Source organism: Scyliorhinus torazame, chromosome 1 (genome assembly GCF_047496885.1).
Source record: "Scyliorhinus torazame isolate Kashiwa2021f chromosome 1, sScyTor2.1, whole genome shotgun sequence".
NCBI classification, from domain to species: domain Eukaryota; kingdom Metazoa; phylum Chordata; class Chondrichthyes; order Carcharhiniformes; family Scyliorhinidae; genus Scyliorhinus; species Scyliorhinus torazame.
In genome coordinates this window covers 234,065,494-234,086,520 of record NC_092707.1, presented here as the reverse complement: position 1 = coordinate 234,086,520, position 21,027 = coordinate 234,065,494, and the positions used below count along the sequence as shown (strand labels likewise).

Here is a 21,027-nt window from a genome sequence, read left to right as displayed (position 1 = left end):
ATTGCGAATCGTGACCCCCATGCGCGAAAAATGGGCTAACGGATTTCTCTACCCCACCCCACCCCCTCCCCAAGATGTTAGCTAAGTGTTCAGTCAACCCAAGCTTCCTGGTTCCATGGCACCAGCACTTGATTGAAGGATGATGACCATTATTGCATAAATAACTCATACAGTCACTTTTGCTACTGTTGATGCACTATGAGACTCTGAATATGGATTCCTGCTTTCTGCCATTCCAGATGTCCAGAATTCTCCTTTTATCTTTATCCAAAGGTATACAAGCAAAGTGATTCTCAACACGGACAGGTACGTTTAAAGTTGTCTGTATTTAAATTGTTGATATTGCTAAGCAGTCTGAGTTTGTTCACATCACTATAGTAACAGATTAGGATATTGAAATATATACAATGCACCCACCTTTACTCTCTTGAAGAAAATAAATGGCGCTGTCCCTTTGAATGTTGAGAAGAATGTAAAGAACTGTCAGTGACAATTTTATCCAATTGTAGCTAATTTGTTCAATCATCCTTGACACAAGCAGGAACTGGAAGATTGTGGACACAAGTGGTTCTAAATGTTGAACGCTACACAGCTTGTACCACATATAGAATCTGCATCTCCTGTTAAACCTCAATTTATTTCCGCAAGGCTCAATTTATAAACACTTTAATTAAATGCACCTTACACAGCCCACAATGTTGTTGAATGTATGATGCCTACAGAGTTATATAAGGTTTCCAAGAGTACAGAGACTGACATATGGAATTTCCTTTATGTCTCTGACTTCTCACAGGTGCAGACATTTTGTGCAATTAAATCCTTTACCTTTGAAAATGGTTACACAGTATTCTCTCGCAGCTGTGCTTTTGTACTTCGATAATCAGCCACCACTCATAACGCTGCTGAGTTATAAGCAGAGCAGCAATTTTAATATTTGATTACTAAGTAATGAACTAGGTTAATAAGTCCTTTCTGTGTTAAAACAATCATGGAAAACAGGGCCTTTTCGGTACCCAGAGGCGTTTGACCAGTGTCCCATGGCGTAAGGTTAGATAAAACCAGGCAGGAATGTTGTGGAGACATGGGCAAAGGTTCCCATGAGAGTGTGTCTGTGGGAACAAATAACATTTCTATACCATTGGTAAGTTGCCATCTCCTTCACAAGACTTGACTAGACATTGTTGTCAATAAAAGATTGAGTAATTGAAGTTTTGGCAACAATCTCACCAAAACATGTCCAATGTTTATTTTGTACTTCGTGCTCAGCGAGTTGAGGAATAAGGGTGCTGAAAAAACACTTTTTGTCTCCAATATCAGTATCAAATACTCCCAGCTCAGGTAAAGCTGCAGTTGAAAGTTCCTTTTCTGTGGCCCTGCTTTCCTTAATCCCAACCACAGGACAACAACCATTAATGGAATATTTCCCACAGCAGCCATTCTTGTAGCCTTGCTGACTGCCTAATCAAAGTCCGATTGTGGACAGCTTTCTGGTCTGGAATTACTCCCACTACATTTTGCTCAAACTTAATTTTGCATAAAACGCTTACAGTGGAAGAAGTGAAAGAAAGGCGCAAGCATTTCATTCTTCAGTCTTAGATTAATTGAAATTTAAAGTCAGAGGATCATTTCAACCCACTCTATGGCTGAAAATTTCCAACCTTTCATGTCGGCGGGTGTGATGAATGTAAGAAATTGATATATATTATAGTTCATATTTGTTGCAGTAATGCTATTAAAAACCCTGGTGTAAAATGCATACAGTCAGTATGTCTCCTAAAGCTGCAATTAAGGACTGGGATTCTCCGATCCCCCCGCCGGGTCGGAGAATCCCCGGGGGGAGGCACCCTATTCTCCGGCGCCGTTTTTCAGGTGGCGACAGGATTCCCGCCACGCTGGTCGGGGGCCGTTGACAGCCGCCCCCCCGGCGATTCTCCGGGCCCCGATGGGCCGAGCGGCCGTCCAGTTTTGGCCAGTCCCGCCGGCGTCAATTACTCACCTCACGCACGCCAGGACCCACTAATATGTGTTAGTCTGCTCATCAGGAAACTGATGGGATTGGGTACAATGCTCATTTAACACCTTGTCCAATTTACTTTCCAAAAAAGTTCATGGCCAGGGTGATTTTTTGAATCACTGAAATTGGGCAATATTGAAGAAAACAAAATTGTAGGATTGGTTCCATTATACATGGGGCTTTAAATGGACTGTGTGAGATGCTTGAGAGAGGCAAACTGGACACCCCACCCAAAGGTGGCTGGTGTTGGAATTTCCAGGAGCATGGAGCAGATGGGCACTCAAGGTTTGTCTGCAGTGACATCTGTGGGCATCATCATGACATTACAGCCAGGATCTTGGCCTGCGTATCTTTGGAAGTGTAATATTTGTAATACGTCATACTGTCACTTTACAGAAACATTTAGAAAATGCAAGTAAAATTGTTCTCTTCACTCCCCAAAACCTCCTCTTCTCAGTTACTTAAAATATTATTTCTTTGTTCAACCTTCAAACTATAATAATAATAATCTTTATTCTCACAAGTAGGCTTACATTAACACTGCAATGAAGTTACTGTGAAAAGCCCCTAGTCGCCGCATTCCAGCGCCTGTTCGGGTACACTGAGGGAGAATTCAGAATGTCCAAATGATCTAACAGCGTATCTTTCGGGACTTGTGGGAGGAAACCGGAGCACCCGGAGGAAACCCATGCAGTGACACAGGGAGAACGTGCAGACTCCACCCAGACAGTGACCCAAGCCGGGAATCAAACCTGGAACCCTGGAGCTGTGAAGTAACAGTGCTAACCACTGTGCTACTGTGCCGCCACAGTCCTGACCTTGCGATGGAAGTAATGTTCTTTAATATTATCCCTCACCATTCAAAATTCTAATTCATGTTGAAGTTTGGATGTAGGTTTTTAAATGTATAGGCCAAGAAATCAACTCACACAGTTTCATGGTAGGGAACATTGGATAGTGATGAGTTGTATAAACACTCACAGGCTTTCACCACTCTCTAGCCTAAGAAGGAAAGCTGGCATTTATATCAGTCTTATATGACCTCAGGATATCTCAAAACACATTACAACCAATTAATTACTTTTGAGGCATTGACATTAACATAAGAGACACTGAACATCCCCATAGTTGCCCAGGCTGAGATACGTTGACTCAGTATAGACTAGAATTCGATCATATCTGAATTTCTTGGTGCATGTGATTCAGCGTTGGCATCAAGTGAGGGAATCAGATACAACAATTACTTTCTCAGTATCTCTTTGACCAGCAAGCACGGCCATTGGACTCGTGGATAGTGTGCTACCGAGCTGCCATGGATTTGCAGTTTTTGCTTAAGTTGCAAATACTTTATTATTGTTCTCTCCTTTCTCCCTCATGGAACTTCCTTTATTTTTCCATTGTTTATGTAACCTAGGACAGATCTGGGCACCCCTTGGCCCCTGGGGTCATTTTTGGCTGCAGGAACTTCCAGTTCAGCCAGCAGCTGCACCAGGGGAAAGCATGCAACCAGACCAGCTAAGTGAAGAACTGACACCAATGAATGGGAGTAGATATCTATGTGAAACACAGCCACAATTGTTCCTGATGCCAGGCGAATGACCTCAGGAATTACAGTGTAAATACATTGCTGATCCTGTGTGGAGCTTTGAAGGAACTACTTCAAGACAAATGATGAAGTTCTCCTGGTTATTTTGGAATGGCCAATGATTAGAGGCCAGAGGCGGGATTTTATTGGGGAGTGTGTCGCCACGAAGGATGCAAATGCACGTGGAGACAAGATTGGAAAAGGCAGCCAGAAAATGTCAATTTAAGGACCAAAATAAAAGGCCACTAGAATAGCTAATTCGGGACTCTGCACGCCCTAAAGTACAAAAGCATTGAATTGGAAAGACAAGCTCAGAGTATCAGTCTGTTGACACTGCCAGAACACATGAAGCTAGGAGTAGACAGATGAGGACATTGGCCACCCAAATGGCTAGTTTTCAGTTAAGTCAAGAGAAAGGCAGCAGGATGGATGCAGTGAAACAGCAACAAATGAATGTACACCAACCAGAGAAAAACATCTGCAGGAGCTTTGGATGAGCGCATGGGTTCACAGGGCAGAAGAAAATGTCCTGCATATGGATCAAACTGCAGAGCTTGTGAAAAACCAAATCACTGGGAAAAGATGTGTAGAACAAAGAAAATAGAAAGGTAAATGGATTATCAGAGACAGAGCAACAGGGCAAATTATAAGGGAAAGTAACTAAACATACACACCCTCGAAGAGGACGATGTGTTTGAGGATAAAATAGGATTGGAATCAGCCAAGAACACAAGAACTAGGAGCAGGAGTAGGCCATTCAGCCCCTTGACCTTTCTCTGCCATTCGATAAGATCATGGCTGATCTCATTGTAGCCTCAACTCCACTCTTCTGCCTGCCACCCATGACCCTTGAATCTGTTGTCGGTAAGCCTAATTCAGTATTGAATATATTCAATGACCCAGCCTCCGCTGCTTTCTGGGAAGAGAATTCCACATACTAATGGCCCCTGAGAGAGAAAAGAATTCTCCTCATCTCTATCTTAAATGGGAAACCCCGAAGTTATAAACCGTGTCCCCTTGTTCTAGACTCCCCAACAAGGGAAACATCCTCTGATAATCGACCTTGTACAACTGGAGCAACACTTCCCCACTTTTATACTGGAGTTCCTTATAATAAATGCCAACATTCCATTTCCCTTCCTAATCACTTGCTACATACTAACCTTTGTGATTAATGTACCACAGCATTCAGATCCCTCTGTACCATAGAGTTCTGCAGTTTATCTCCATTTAAATAATAGTGTGTTTTTTCATTTTTCCTGCCAAACTGGACATATTCACATTTTCCACTTCTTTGAAGACGTCCACAGTACTTGTCAGCCTTTGGTTGCATTTGTTTTCCCAGTTTCTTTTGCCTTGTGATTATGATTGTTTTTAGTTTCTTCCTCTTTCACCTTCTGATTCTGAAGTATTCTTGGGATGTTTTTTGTGTTTTCTACAGTGAAGACAGACACATTTTTCTGTTCACTACTTGCCCGATTTCCTTGCTTCCCATTGCTAATTCCGCAGTCTCACCCTCAAAGGGGCCAATGCTGACTTTAGTTACTCTTTTCCTTTTTAAATACTTGTAGAAACTTTTACTATCTGTTTTTTATATTGCCAGCCCCTGGTTGGCATTAGAATGTTCTGCTCCAAGGAAATACCCTAAGTAAACACTAAAATTAAATCTTTCAGGCTTTCTTTGCCAATCAGATCCAGCCAATCAATATGAATTACAATCACCCATGCTTATTGCAGTACCTTTCTTACAAGCTCTCATTCTTTCTTCCTGCGTATTCATTCTACAGCGTACTGTGGGAGAGCCTATAACCAATCAGATCAGTAGGGGTATGGAGTTTGGAGTGATGGGAACTCCAAACTCCATACAAGGTCAGTCCGGTGCAGAGACCGGTTGTGTGAAAGGCCAGCCTCAGTTCTCGGGGAATTGTAAGAAAAAAAATAAAACATAAAACAGCCTTCTAACCCTCATGACTCATACCTCTCATCTCCCCACCCACTCCCCATCCATGTCAACTCATGCCCCTCCATCCAACCCTAATGATACCTGATAATGTCCATGCCAACCTCTGCCCTTCTATCTATCCCCATGAAATTTTATAACTCTTAATACTATCAACCTATGTCCTCACCCACCACCCTTTGTCCTGACATGATCCATGTCAACTCACCCAGTATCTACCAGGGGCCTGCAGAGATTAAATAAAATAAAGCTCTTAGTCAATATTGCAAACTTTACATTTAAACAAAACATTCTCATTCATTCATAAAAAAACATTCAATACATTTAAATTCCTTCAACAACATAATCCATTGTATAAGCAAACGTTTCTATCAACTTATTTTCCCTCATGAAAACACACATTTGTATTCATGGTCCCGAAACAAAGATTTTATAACAACTTGGAACTGTCAATCAATCTGTGAACTGACAGGCTCACTGTGATAACGATAGGTTGTGGAATCAGTCATGCAGCACTAATCCTATAATGATAACCCTCAGGCTTATGTCCACAGATAGAGTAAAATTGCAAGAACATTTTTTTTTAAAACTGCAAACTTTTAAGTTGAAATGATGGGAGATTTAAATGCCTTGACAGTTCCACATAATTTATCTTCCTTTTACACACATTTATGTCTACTCTTACAAAACCTAAAGGGCACCTTACATTTCCCAAAGGGTATCTCATGGGGAAGCAGTGGTGTAGTGGTATTATCACTCGACTCGTCATCCAGAGACCCTGGGTCTGGGGACATGGGTTTGAATCCCGCCAGGGCAAATGGTGGAATTTGAATTCAATAAAAGTCTGCAATTAAAAGGTCCAATAACGACCATGAAACCAGTGTTGATAAAGCCATCTGGTTCACTAATATCCTTTAGGGAAGGAAATCTGTCATCCTTACCTGATCTGGCCTACATGTGACCCAATGTGCTTGGGTCTTACATACCCTCTGGGATAGGCAACAAATGCTGACCCAGCCAGCGACACCCACATCCCACGAACAAATAAAGAAAAAAAACTTCTCCCAAAGTGGTTTCTGAACCTCTCCAAAAGGGCACCCAAGTTCTTCAGGTAACATTAGTTGAGCTTCTGATCACATATCCATGTCATCACTAAGACTATCCATTGTCACCTCTGTAACATCACCCAATTCAATCCCTACTTCAGCTCATCTGCTACTAAAAATCCTCATCCATGCCCCTAACACACTCCTAACCTACCTACCACATTCTATCCTCAGTAAACTCCAAACTCAGGTGCCTGTGTCCTCACTCATACAGTCCCATTTTCCTTATCACCCCTTCACTCACTGACCTACATCCCATTTAAGCATGCACCTATGTGAATCTCCAGTTAATGCCCACCACCTACATACAATTAAGCACAATTTATATACAATGAGCACTCATAACCTGCCAACACTACTCTAATTCTTGAAGATCCCTGATTTTAGTTGCTCCACCGCTGGTGGCTGTTTCTTAAGCTGTCTAGACATATTCTCTGTCATGTATTAGAGAATACATTCTTGCTGATTCTGCATCATGTGATGTCAGCAGAGTTTTTGTGTGGGCTTTGAGAAAATTACCATTTTGATTGTATTGAGCAACACCTTTAATAAAGCTTCCATTGTGTTTTACAAGAATACAAAGTGTGGGCACCTCCATAACTTTTCTCTTTGTGGCAACAAAGAAATATAACAGGAGAGAAAACTAACAATGAGAATTGTGTCATAAATTTGCTGGAAAGAAGATTTTTGTTGACTAACCGTGGGACGGCACTGGGGGCAACGGAAGATTCAGGGGACTGTACTCCATACTCGCACACACAGCATCGGGCAAAGCACTGCCACTGATGTGAAGGTTTAACAGAAGTGTTTGACAGCAACTGTGAGTAAGAAGACTGACAGTCGGGGAAGACTTGCTTGCGTTGAACTGAGTGGGGTTTGGGCTGCAGCCACCGTGCACGTGGTGAAGCGACATGGGCTGCGGGGAATGGGGATTTCGAAGTCCGCTGCCTCTGAACGGGCCACTACTTGGGCAAAAAGGCAAAATAGTCAGGCATACAAGGGGAAAGATTCCCTGGCATCTTGTTCAAGGGATTGTTTGTGCCATACTTTCCAACAGTCAGAAAGGAGGAAGTGTAGACCCTCGGAGCCAGGATCCAGAAGTGGTCGGAAGAATGGACACATTTGATGAGGATTATGAAACATGGAATTCATATATAAAAGTTTCCAATTGTTTTAATAGCTAATCAGACAACGGAGGACCAAAAGGTCGCAACATTTCTCAGCTTAGTTGGCCATAAAACATTTATGCTGCTCCAGTATCTTGTTGACCCAGCAAAACCCAAGTTCTTCAAGGAGTAATTAAAATTTTAGGGGGACATTTCTCTCCTAAACAGTTATTGAGTACAGAAAGGTTACAATTCCACCGCTGTAGTTAGGAAGAAGGTAAAACCTTTTTGACGTTTGTAACATCTTTAAGAAGATTAGCTAGATATTGTGAATTTGGTATACCATTTGATAATACTCTTCCACACAGGCTGGTTTGTGGGTTATTCAGTAAAAAAATTCAGACAGAGCTACTCTAAAAGCTACTGTAGAAGTTGTCACATCTATGGAGCTTGCAACAAGAGAAGCTTCGCAGACTGGGACTGGAGCAAAGATCCACTTAATGGATACCTCAAGGAACAGGACTGCAAAGTTGTAACCATTTCACGGTTGTACACAGGTTGGACACTCAGTGGGAGAATACTGGAGTAAATTGAATACATGCACAGACTGTGGCAAGAAGGGCCATATTGTCAAGGCTTGTTGGGCTCAGAAAACATCTATACCAAGAGAGTGCAAGAATAACAGCACAAGTAAATAATCTAGTCATGATGATAAATCAGTTGATGAAGCTAATGATCACTCAAAAGAAAATTGAAACTGAGCTACTGCAAGAGTTAAGCTAGGTGTCTTGCCAATGCAGGGAGACCAACAAGGGTTTTGGGCATATCCAAAACTTGAAGGTGATTAAATTAAAACAGAAGTGGATATGCCTCCAGCAGTATTGTTAATACCAGAGATAATTTATCATCAAAAACTGAAGCATCTGCCTTTAGAATTGTCAAATGTGATCTTAAGGACGTACACTGAAGAGGTTGCACTATTAAAAGGATGGATTATGGTGAAATAGTGATTTTGAACCACATCCGCACTATCTAGACGTGAGAATTGGTTCGGGTGAAGCGCAGAGGCCAGGGTGGAGGTTAGATTCAGGGCTTCTGGCAAAGAAAGAGTTCTGTGGGAATTATAATTATGACCCCGTCGGGGATGGGCGTTGCCAGAGGTGATTGTGTCAATGGATGTGGAGAAGGCCTTTCACTGGGTAGAGTGGAGGTATTTTTTAGAAATCATGGGAGGTTTGGGTTTGGGCTGAGGTTTGTGGCATGGGTTCGGTTGCTGTCTGCATCCGCCATGGAAAATGTGCGAACAAATGAGACAAACTTGGGGCATTTGGAGAATAAGGCAGTGGTGGCTGCTCTCCCCACTGCTATTCACACTGGCAATGGAGCCCTTGGCGATGGCACTTTGGGCCTCAGCTGAGTGGCGGAGGAATGAGAAGGGGACAGGGAGCATCAGGTGTCATTGTATGTTGATGACCCGTTGCTGTTTGTGACGGACCCGCTCGCATGGGCAGAATCATGGGTTTACTGGAGAGGTTTGGTGCCGTCTCAGGGCTGTAAATTGAATGTTGGAAAAAGCGAGGCGTTCCTGGTCAAGGCTTCAGGGGGGTACGAGCCTGGATTTTTGTCATTTAAAATGCTGACGGAGAGGTTCTGGTATCTGGGGATCCAGGTAATGCATGAGTGGACCACGATGCATACGTGGAACTTGACGGGTTGCTGGAGGAGGTTAAGAAAGACATTAAACAGTGAGCCTGACATTGGTGCGGAGGGTACAGATGGTAAAGATGAACGTACTGCCAAGATTCCTGTTTGTGTTTTAGTCCCTACTGGTTTTCCTCCTCCAGGCCTTTTCTCGGCAGGTAGATGCGTTAATCTTGGAATTTGTATGGGCCGGGAGGGTGCCGAGGGTTAATAGGACTCTGTTGCAAAGGCAGAGGCGGGAAGGGGGGCTGGCGCTCCCAACTTTGTTGCGTTATTATTGGGCAGTGAACATGATAAGGTGGGACGATGGTGGGGAGGGGCAGATTGAGTCAGTTTAGAGGAGTGGTCTTGCGAAGGGACGAGCCTGAGGCCCGTTTTAACGGCCCCGCTGCCATTCACTCCAAGGAAGTACACGGAGAGTCCGGTGGTGGAGTCATTTGGAACCAGCTGAGGAGGCACTTTAAATTGGGTCACCTGTCTGTGCTGACTCCACTGTGTGGGAATCATCGGTTTACACTGGGGATGGAGGGTGGTGGGAGGGGGGGGGGGGGGGGGGGTTGTAGAGGAGATGGAGGGAGGAAGGGTTAGTGTGGGTCAGGGACATGATTGTGGAGGACAGGTTTTCTGTGCTAGTGGCGCTGTGGGAGAAGTTTGAGCTACCACGCGGGAGAAGTTCGAGCTACCAGGGGGAGTGAGTTCAGAATCTGGCATGTGCGGATCTTTGCGCGCAAGGAGCTGCCTTCATTCCCTCAGGTACTCAAATGTACATTTCTGGGGAAAATGTTGCTCCCAGAAGAAGTGGGTGGGGGTTTGGCAGGATTGGGGACATATATGGGTGGTTGGGAGAGAAGAGCACAACCTTAGTAAAAAGGATTATGAGGAAGTGGGAGGGTGAGTTGAGGAAGGAGATAGGATGGGGGCTTTGGTGCAAAGTAATGCTGTGAGTGAACTCAACTACTTCCTGTGCAAGGATGAGTCTTATACACTTTAAGATGTGCATAGAGCCCACATGACTCGGGTCCAGATGAATGGGTTTTTCCCAGAGATAGTGGACAGGTGCGAGAGGTGTGGGAGGCGCCAGCAAACCATGATCATATGTTTCGGGGGTGTGAGGAGTTGGAGAATGTTTGGGATGCGATGTTTAGGAACCTATCGAGGATTGTAGGGTTTGAGGTGAAGCCGGACCCTATGGTGGCAACCTGTGGGGTATTGGAGGTGCTGCAGCTGCTGGAGGGTAAGGGACCGATGTCATGGCCTTTGCCTCTCTGATTCTCTGGCGACGGATACTTTTGAATTGGCTACTCTGCCAAGAGTCATGGCATGGTTGGGCGACTTATACAAGTTTCTCAGGTTGGGTTGGAGAAAATCAAATTTGCCCCAAGGGGCTCGGAGGAGGGCTGTGAGGTACGGTGGAGGCTGTTTATGGCTTTATTTGAGGGGCTGTTTGTCACGTTGTGGGGTGGGGGGGGGGGGGGGGGGGGAAGTACAAACTGTTTACGCTGTTGGCAGCATGGTGGCGCAGTGGGTTAGCCTTGCAGCCTCATGGCGCCGAGGTCCCAGGTTCGATCCCGGCTCTGGGTCACTGTCCGTGTGGAGTTTGCACATTCTCCCCGTGTTTGCGTGGGTTTCGCCCCGCAAACCAAAAATGTGCAGGATAGGTGGATTGGCTACGCTAAATTGCCCCTTAATTGGGAAAAAAAATGAATTGGGTACACTAAATTTATTTTAATAAAAGAACTATGACTGAGCAAACTTTTGAAAAACTATTCACAAATATTCACAAGATTTGGAGCAGACTGTCAATGGTATGCAGTTTCCTTTGAAGGAATTTGAGAACTACCTAAAAGGGAACGGTACACACCATATCAAGTCAGCTCCATATCATCCAGCAATGAATGGGTCGGCTGAACTTTTTGCGCAATCATTAAAGCATTCTATCAAAGTATCAAACGTCCAGGGAACATTATAAAGAAGATTAAACAAATTTCTAACATCTTATTGGAACACTGTACATGCCACCACACCAAGATCAGCAGCAATGCTGTTATTTATGAGGAAACTACGAACACTGTTTGATTTGTTAACTCCACCTGATACTTCAGAGACTGTAAAACGACAAAACAACAAGCACAAATTGCTAGGAGGGAGAAAACTTCTCAAAGACTAGTATTTAACCAGGGAGAGAGAGTTAGCTAGGAAGTACACCACTAACAAGAAATGAGTACCAGCTATGATCCCCGCGAAGACAGGTCCAATATCATACCCGTACAGATGATTAAAGAGTTTGGCGATGTCGTGCTGATCAGCTACTTGCTGCACAAAGTGAGTTTGCAGAAACTTCTGAAAGAATCATAGAATTTACAGTGCAGAAGGAGGCCATACAGCCCATCGAGTCTGCACTGGCTCTTGGAAAGAGCACCCAACCCAAACCCATACCTCCACCCTATCCCCATAACCCAGGAACCCCGCCCAACACTAAGGGCAATTTTGGACACTAAGGGCAATTTAGCATGGCCAATCCACCTAACCTGCACATCTTTGGACTGTGGGAGGAAACCAGACCACCCGGAGGAAACCCACACACACACGGGGAGAACATGCAGACTCCACACAGACATTGACCCAAGCCGGGAATCGAACCTGGGACCCTGGAGCTGTGAAGCAATTGTGCTAACCACTATGCTACCGAGCTGCCACCCTTAAAAGATCTAGAGAACAATACTTTGTTACAGAGAGCAGAGACAGTGACGAGTTCAGATCTGTTTCTGAAGACTTTTCAATGCCTATAGTGACAGACACTGAAATAACTACACAAGAAGTACCTTCTACAGAAAGGAATTAGGACACTTACAAGGTCCCAAGTAGCCGAGTTCAAGAACGCCGAATCCTACCAAAAAGGAATAGATGTCCACCACAGAGACTGTCTTATTTAATTGTGTATATTGTATAGAAATGACATAACAGGGAATCTCTTGTAAATATTAATTGTTGTTGTCGCACTAATGAAGTGGAGAGGGAGGGGTGTTGTGTATCAGGAAATACATTCCTGCTAGTTATGTGTCAAATGATGTGTAGTGATGTCAGCAGAGTGTTTGCATGGGCTTTGAGCAGATCACCATCTTGATTGTATTGAGCAACACCCTTAATAAACCTCTCATCGTGTTTTACAAGAATCCAGAGTGTGGGCACCTCCAGACCTATTTTCTTTGCGGCAACAATGAAATATAACACTTTCCCTCTTTACTTCCCTCTCATCCTTTAAGATCATCTTTATAATCCTACCTCTTTGATCAAATATTTGCCCTAATGAGTCCCTATGTGGTTCAATGTCATGATTTATTTTATAATATCCCTGCAAAGTACCTTGAGCTATTTTGCGACATCCAAGGCACTAGATGAATATAAATATAATTGTGCAGTTGCAATTTAAAGGTTGAAGGGTTATCTGATCAATGGTTTAAAATGGTGACAGAATTCAATAGCCATTTTGAAATGTTTGCAAAGTTCTTTCAGATATTTTACAAATAATGTATATTTTTGCAAATAAACGATCTATGTAAACAACCTAAATGTCATTGCACTTTTTGTAATGAACATTTTTAAATGTCTGTAATATTCTTTTGAAGCACCTCAGGGTGAAACATGATCTGTGCAGAAAACTCGAATATCTTTGCACTTTCTGTAATGGCCATTTTCTAAGGTTTGTGATGTCCTTTCAGATATTTCACAAATAAATTATATTTTTGCAACTAAAAAAGACAGGATTCAACAGAGTGGATACAGGGAAAGCATTTCCTGTTTGTGGGTTAACCCAGAAAGAGGGGCATAGACTTAAATTAAAGTTAGGCCTTTTCAGAGTGGAATTCGTGAATAGTCTTTTTTACACCAAGGACAGGAGAAATCAAACTCTCCTTTCCAAAAAGCTGTGGAAGCTCGGTGAATTGAAATTTACAAGATTGAGATTGATAGTTTATTTTGGTTAGGTAACAATATCAAGGATAATGGAGAAAAGGCAGCTAAATAGAGTTATGGGGCGGATCAATGGAGCTGGCTGAATGGCACAACAACTTTGAGGGACTGAATGGTCTACTCCTGCTCCTATTTCTGCCTTGCAACATCTTTCTCCACCTTCAGAAGTCACCATGCATCTTCGGCTGTATATTTCACCATCTCCTCCAGCTGCTTCACTACTCATGTTGTTTTCTTGCAACGCACCTTGGAACATTTTTCTATGTTTAAGCCACTATATAAATCCAAGTTGTTATGATGCCATCTCCCCCACCACGTTCCCCCCCTCCCCTATCTCTTTTGGCAAAGAATCGGATTTGTTAAGGGACTTTATAGTTGGGCATGTTTAGCTTAGATCACAAGAGAGTGACATCCATGTGCAGCCTACACAAGCAATTAAAACTGCCCCTTTAATTTGCTGCTAGAGTTGTCAACCCACTTGCACTACATAATATACAGTTCATTGCTGTGTATTTTGTTGCTTTGCATGAACTTATCGCAGTAAAATATCAGCTGGTTCATAGAACTAAGGTGGAATCTTCCCATATTTTTTCAAAAGTGTCAGGCTTGGACTGAAAACTGTTGTGTAACGCTCCCCAGTTGCACAGACCAGTTTTCTCTCCCGATCTTGAGCCTCTTTAAAGAAATAAAATGAGTAGGCGTGGTTTACACCGTCACTCTGGTGGGGCAGGGCCTGATAGAGCTGGTACCCAGCTCCACAGAGATCGGTGTGCCATCTTTAAAGGGCACTCTGATCAGAACTGATGTGGAACTCCACCCGCTTCATCACCACGTAGGTATTGGGGCTCCTCCTCTCCCGGCCTCCCCCACTGGCAATCATCCCTAACTGCCCATGACCATTTTCTTTTCTTTGAAATTTTTTTTTCCAATTAAGGGGCAATTTTAGCATGGCCAATCCACCTGCCCTGCACACCTTTAGGTTGTGGGGGTGAGACCCATGCAAACACCGGGAGAATGTACAATCTCCACATGGACAGTAACCCAAGGCCGGGATCGAACTTGGAACCTCGGTGCCGTGAGGCAACAGTGCTAACCACTGTGCCACCATGCAGTCCCGAGGCAGCAGTGGTAACCACTGCGCCAGCGTGCCACCCTTTGCTAGGCCATTTCAAGGGGCAGTTAAGAGTCAACCACATTGTCGTGGGTCTGGACCAGGTAAAGATGGCAGATTACACCTGTTGATTCCTTTATTCCCCATTTCTTTATTGTTGATGTCCATGTATATGTCCACTAAGCATCCATGGATCAAAATGATAACAGCAAAAGTAAAGAAATGGGAAATAAGGGGTGGGATTCTCCGACCCCCTGCCGGGTCGGAGAATCACGGGGGGGCGGGGTGAATCCCGCCCCCGCCGGCTGCCGAATTCTCCGGCGCCGGGGATTTGCCGAGGGCGGGAATTGCTAGCAGCGGCCCCCCCCGGCGATTCTCTGGCCCGCGATGGGCCGAGTGGCCGCCTGTTTTTGGCCAGTCCCGCCGGCGTATAATCCACCAGGTATTTGCCAGCGGGACCTGGCTGCGCGGGCGGCCTCCGGGGTCCTCGGGGGGGCGCGGGGGGATGTGGCCCCGGGAGGTGCCCCCACGGTGGCCTGGCCCGCAATCAGGGCCCACCGATCCGTGGGCGGGCCTGTGCCGTGGGGGCACTCTATTCTTCCGCGTCGGCCGCTGTGGTCCTCTGCGATGGCCGATGCGGAGATGAACTCCCTCTGCGCATGCGCTGGGATGACGTGGCGCTCCCGCACATGCGCCAACTCGCGCTTGCCGGCGGTGGCCCTTCGGCGTTGGTTGGCGTGGCGCCAAGCCCCTTCCCCGCCGGCCAGCGTGGCACAAACCACTTCGACACCGGCCTAGCCCCTGAAGCTGCGGAGGATTCTGCCGGAGTTGCCCGCCCCGCCGATTACCGCAGAATCCCGCCCAAAGGAATCAACAGGAAGGACCCTTGCAGACTTTAAGTCGAGCAGGGAAAATGAGGAACTCAAAAGTTACAAAACAGAACACTGTACTAGCAACTGGACAGCAGAACTCAGACTTTCCGGCACCTGAGAGATCGGTGGGATCTGTTCAATTTGTTGCCTGGTGGCCAATGAATTGGTTAAAAGACCGTGCTCTGCCTGGTAAAAGGCGGTGATTGGATCCTGCCTGAATGGGATGTTTTTTGTTTTAGAGAACTAAGGAAGGACAGTTGGGTCCTGGACACTCAAAGGAAAGAAGCTATTCTCTCTCTTTCTCTCTTGTCTTTCTCCAGAAAGGTGCATAGCTGCACAGAGACCTGAATGAATCTACAGTGAAAATCAATACCGATTGAAAGCAGAAACCTCAAACTGAAAGTATAAATTGAAGAAAGGTGTGCTAGAAGACAACCATCTGAAACAAAGATTATTTTCCTTTTTATTTTTATCATTATTTTCAAACCCTCTTTTCCCTCTGTGTTTGTCTGTCTTGTGTGTCTGTAGAGGGTGAGGCGAGTTTAAGTGTGGGGAGGGGGGGGGTAGGAATCAATAATAGTTAACCTAATATTTGCTGTATATTTAATTATAGTTATTGTTAACATAAAATTAATTGTGTTCAAATTTACAAACCTAGTTATTTGGCAGACAAGGGCCAAAGACTCCGAGTGTTTTTATAAGAATTATTTATTAATTTCACTTGTGTTGCGACTCTGGGTCAAGTGGGGCTGGAATTGACCGTGCATTAATCCAGGTATTGTCAAAGTCGGGGGTACGACCCGCAGGTGGGTCACGGGTGTCGGGAGTGTCGCAGAGCTGTCCGTCGCGGCGCTCCAGATCGCGCAAATCTGCGTGCAACAGCCGCAGCATCCGGCTTTTAATAATGCGGCAGAATCCTCCGCATTATTAAAATGGCCACGAACATATAAGAAAAATGCGGCCGAACTGTGCATGCGTGCCCGCTCATCGGTGCGCATGCGCAGAGTTTTGCGCATGCGCACCAATGAGCGGGCATGCATGCGCAGTGCAGCCGCATTTTTAAAAATCTGGTCGCAGGCTTTTAGAAGACTGCAGAAGCCGGCATTGTTAAAATGCGGCTGCAAAACGTTTGGGGAGAATGATGTGATTGGTTGCTTTCTGAACTTTGATGCTGATTAAGTGGAAGTCTCTTACGCCAAGAATGGTGAGTGATCCAATTATAGTTTCACCGCAGCTGTAACTTCAACCAAGAGATGTCAACTTTTAAAATCTGATTTTTAAACATTTCAGGTTGTATTTAGAAGCTTTATCAATTAATTGATTTTTAAGCGTCTTTTATTTTTTTTACATTTTTAATTGTAATGTTTGGGTGAAATTTGGTGAACCTCCAATTTCTAGAGGATGAAAACATTTTCAGTTTCTGCATTTTTTTCCTGTTAAATTTTATCAAATAAAACCCCCCTGAATTTGTATAAAAAAAGCTGGCTGCTGTGGCTGTTGCCCACAAATTTGCGCAATTGGAGACGCAGAAGATTTGAAAATAAAATTCTATGTAATTTTCCTGCCTAAAGGGAGGCAGAGAGCAGGTCACGCCCCCCGAACATTGACATCACGGGCTTTGGGCGCGATTGCGATTCCTCCATTTTGTCAACAGCAAACAAGGTAAGAGAAAATGGTGGATCGCGAAGGTCGACCGCCGTGGGTCGAGAAGGTCGGCCTGCGTGGGTCACGAAGGTCGGCCGGCCAGGTTCGCGAAGATCGGCTGGGTTGGGTCCCGAAGGTTGACCGGTTGGTAAAAATGGGTCCCCGGAAAAAAAAGTTTGAAAAATACTGCATTAACTCCCTAAAGCACATTAGTGAACCAGATGTTTTTTTAAATAATAATCAATAATAGCTGTCGGTCACCATTGCTAAGATTAGCTTTATATTCTAGATTGAATTAAAATTCCATCAGCTTCCTTGGTGGGATTTGACCCCAATTCCTGGACGTTTGGATTACTAGTCCAGTGACATTCCCACTATGTCACCATCTTCCCTGTTGTTATGGGCCAGGATTTAGAAAACTCCAAAGTATATCATAGAGTTCATCTGACTTACAGCTATTTATTAATTTTGGTTACGGAGAGCACAATGGTCTACATTTCAGGTGTTATTCAACAGAGGCCTTTTAATCAAAAACAAAGTGTATTCTATGAATTTAGTTAACATTCTTATAAACACAGACAGTAAGCATTTTTATCAACTACCAACATATATACCTCACACAGCTACAGCACCCTTGTATAACCTTTAATAAGTACCCCTTAACTGTTTCAATTTAATAACAACATCCCATAAACCAGAAAACCCTTTTACCAAAACAGTAGGTTTGAATTCCTTCCAGAAAACCGTTATCACTTTTAAGTTATCAAGTCATCTGGAGAGAGCTTTTAAACTGAAAGTAGAGAGACACTTCAAGATACTTTTCTGTCTGAATACGGCAGCTGAATGTGAAAATGGAAGCAAAAAATCTCAGGGCCACAAAACAGCTCCCAGCTCAAAAACAAAAGTAAAACCAGAGCCACAGCCCAGCTCCACCCACACAATGACATCACTGAAGCCATGTGATAAGACAAAACATTTCTTAAAGGGACACTCCCATGACACTGTCAATCTGTTTAGCTGTATCTTCTGTTGCTAACAAGTCCTGAAGTGAGACTTGAACCCAGAACCTTTGGCTCAAAGGTAGAGACAGTTTTCACTGAGCCACAAGACCTAACCTACTCTCTGGTAACTTGTCCAACTGGTCATTCCTGAGACACCAGGGCGAGTAGTGAATGCCCAATAAGTATCATGATCCTTCCTCACCTAACATCCAAATTTGTATGTCTTCCAGTTGGAGTTACTGGACAGATGAAAAGTTATGGAGATCTTGGCTTATATTTTTCCCTTTCCTAACACATCATTGTAAGATCAATTGGAGTTATTTTACTGCCAAGAACAGATTAAATCAACAGACCAAAGATTAAGCATGATATCCTCCTGATTTGCATAGCTTAATTCCACAACTAAGCTCATTCCTCACATAAACTGTTGAATAAGATTCAATCTTATTGATCTTTGTATACAAATAACACCATGTAGAAGATGTTGGGATTGTCCAAATAAATTTGAGCATGACCTTTGAATTTATTAGGATATTCAGGCCCCACCTGCCACCAGGACATTTCAGTGCCGCCAAAAAGCAATGGACTCTTCATTGGCCGCCTCACCACCCCCCCCCCCCCCCACTCCGCCCTCCGCACACCAAAGGCGGGGTCTGAAACTCTCAGCCCTTGTTTCACTCAATCAATCTGCATTCGAACCCAGGTGAGGACCAAATGTAATATTTCCACATTTGCTGATGACACAAAGCTCGGTGGGAATGTGAATTGTGAGGAGGATGCAAGGAGGCTTCAAGAGGATTTAGACAGGTTAAGTGAATGGGCAAGAACATGGGGCTTGATTTTCCAAAAATGAGACTATGTCCCATGCCGGTGCACAAAGGGTGGAGTTTTACCCCCGAAATTCCTATAAAAAAGATGAATTAATTCAATGCCCTGCAAGGGGCTAGCAGGGACCCAGAGTGAATCTCACAGCTTTAGCTGCGGATACGGGCCCCCGCACTTCCGGTTTGGAGTCCACGCATGCGCACGGCGGCCTCCAGCGGCCGCACTGGGCTCCATTGCGGACTCGGACCGCGGAGCCACACTAAGAAAAGAGACCCCCGATTAGCCGCGAGCCCAAGCCTGAAACCGCGCAGATCTAATCTCCGGCCGTTTATAAGCCCCCCCCCCTCCCGGCCTCTGCTCCCCTGGCCCCCAACCAGGGCGGCCGTGGACTGAGTCCGCAGCCGCCACGCCAGCAACCCGACCGGCAATAGGTGGTTAGTTCCACACTGTCGGGAATTTGGCAGTCCGGAGCGGAGGTTTGCTGGGCAGGCCTCTGGCAATGGCTCCCGGCGGCGCGGCGCACTCCGTGGTCACGCCGATTTTCGGGGCCCGGAGAATCGCCGGACTGGCACCGGGTCCAATTACAGCGTGAAAGTGGACTCTTCGCCCCCGCGCAGGCCGCAATTTCAGCGTGAGGCTGCGGAGAATCCAACCCATAGAAGATGGAATTTAATGTGACGAAGTGTGAAGTTATCCACTTTGGTAAGAAAATAACAGAACAACAGAATCTCCTCTGAGTTCAGTTTATATACATGGATCTGGTGTTGCCATCTAGTGGTTGTCTATCACTATGATACAGTTGTAACCCTTTACGTACCGGCAGATATACAGATCACTACACTGGTTTCTCTGTTGCTGAATTTAATGGATCCGTATTTCCTGCAGCAGGGCACCTAAAGGTCGTTAGCTAGACTTGCTCTTACATTGTTCAGATCGTAAGAACACAAAGAATAGGAGCTGGAGGAGACCACATGCCCCGTCAGCCTGCTTCATTATTTAATCACTAGCTTTCGGAGCACTGCTCCTTCCTCATTCACCCGAGGAAGGAGCAGTGCTCCGAAAGCTAGTGATTCGAAACAAACCTGTTGGTCTTTAATCTGGTGTTGTAAAACTTCTTACTGTGCTCACCCCAGTCCAATGCCGGCATCTCCACATCATCATTATTTAATATGATCATGGCTGGCCTTAGGCTTCAACTCCATTATCTCGCCAACTCCCAATATCCCTTAATTCCCCATGAGCCTCAAAATCTGTCTATCTTAGCCTTTAATATATTCAACGATGGAGCATCCACAACCATCTGGGGTAGAGAATTTCAAAGATTCACAACCCTTTGAAAGAAGTAACTTCTCCTCATCTCAGTCCTAAATGGTCACCCTCTTGTCGTGAGATTTGCCCCCGTGTTTTAGACTGCCCGATCAGCAGAAACAATCTCTCAGCACCTACCCTGTCAGAGCTTCGTATATTTCAATGAGATTGCCCCTCAGTCCCCTAAACTCCACAGAATATAATCCCAATTTACTCAGCCTCTCATCGTAGGACAACCACCTCATTCCAGGTACTAATTTAGCAAACCTTCGCTGTGCCACTTCCAATGCTTTCTTAAATATGAGACCAAAACGGCACATGGTATTGCAGATGTGGTCTCACCCAAACCCTGAGCACCTGCAGGAAGACTTCATTATTCCAATCCCCTTGCAATAAAGGCCAACATGTCATTTTGCCTACCTATTTGCTTGTTGTACCGGCATGCTAACTTTCTGTATTCCTTGTGCAAGCACACCCAAGTCTCTTTGAACAACAATACTTACTAGTTTCGCACCTTTAAAAAATATTCTGTTTTTCTATTCTTTTGACCAAAATGAATAATTTCACACTTCCCTACATTATACTCTATCTGCCATCTTGTTGCTCTCTCACTTAATCTGTGCATATCTCTTTGCAGTCTCTTTCCCAAAGCTTACCTTTATACCCAATTTTGTTTCGTCAACAAACTTAGGTGCATGGTTCTCTGCCTGTTCATCTCAGTCATTAATATAGATTGTAAATAGCTGAGGCCTCAGCACTGATACTTACGGCAATCCACTATTCACTGCCTGCCAACTTGAAAAAGCCCCATTTATGCACACTCTC

At 44.6% G+C, this 21,027-nt stretch overlaps 1 protein-coding gene and 1 long non-coding RNA gene across 4 annotated transcripts in view; one reads left to right on the top strand and one right to left on the bottom strand.

The window, feature by feature from the left end:
* LOC140419501 (uncharacterized) overlaps positions 1–15,958 on the top strand; it is a 38,280-nt gene extending 22,322 nt beyond the window's left edge. For both annotated transcript variants that reach the window (XR_011945829.1, XR_011945830.1), the window contains exons 2-3: positions 240–306; positions 15,745–15,958. This is a non-coding gene — a long non-coding RNA (uncharacterized lncRNA). The remainder of the gene's footprint in view (positions 1–239; positions 307–15,744) is intronic.
* The window catches only part of filip1b (filamin A interacting protein 1b), a 326,296-nt gene that overhangs the window by 90,575 nt on the left and 214,694 nt on the right, over positions 1–21,027 (bottom strand). The window lies entirely within an intron of this gene.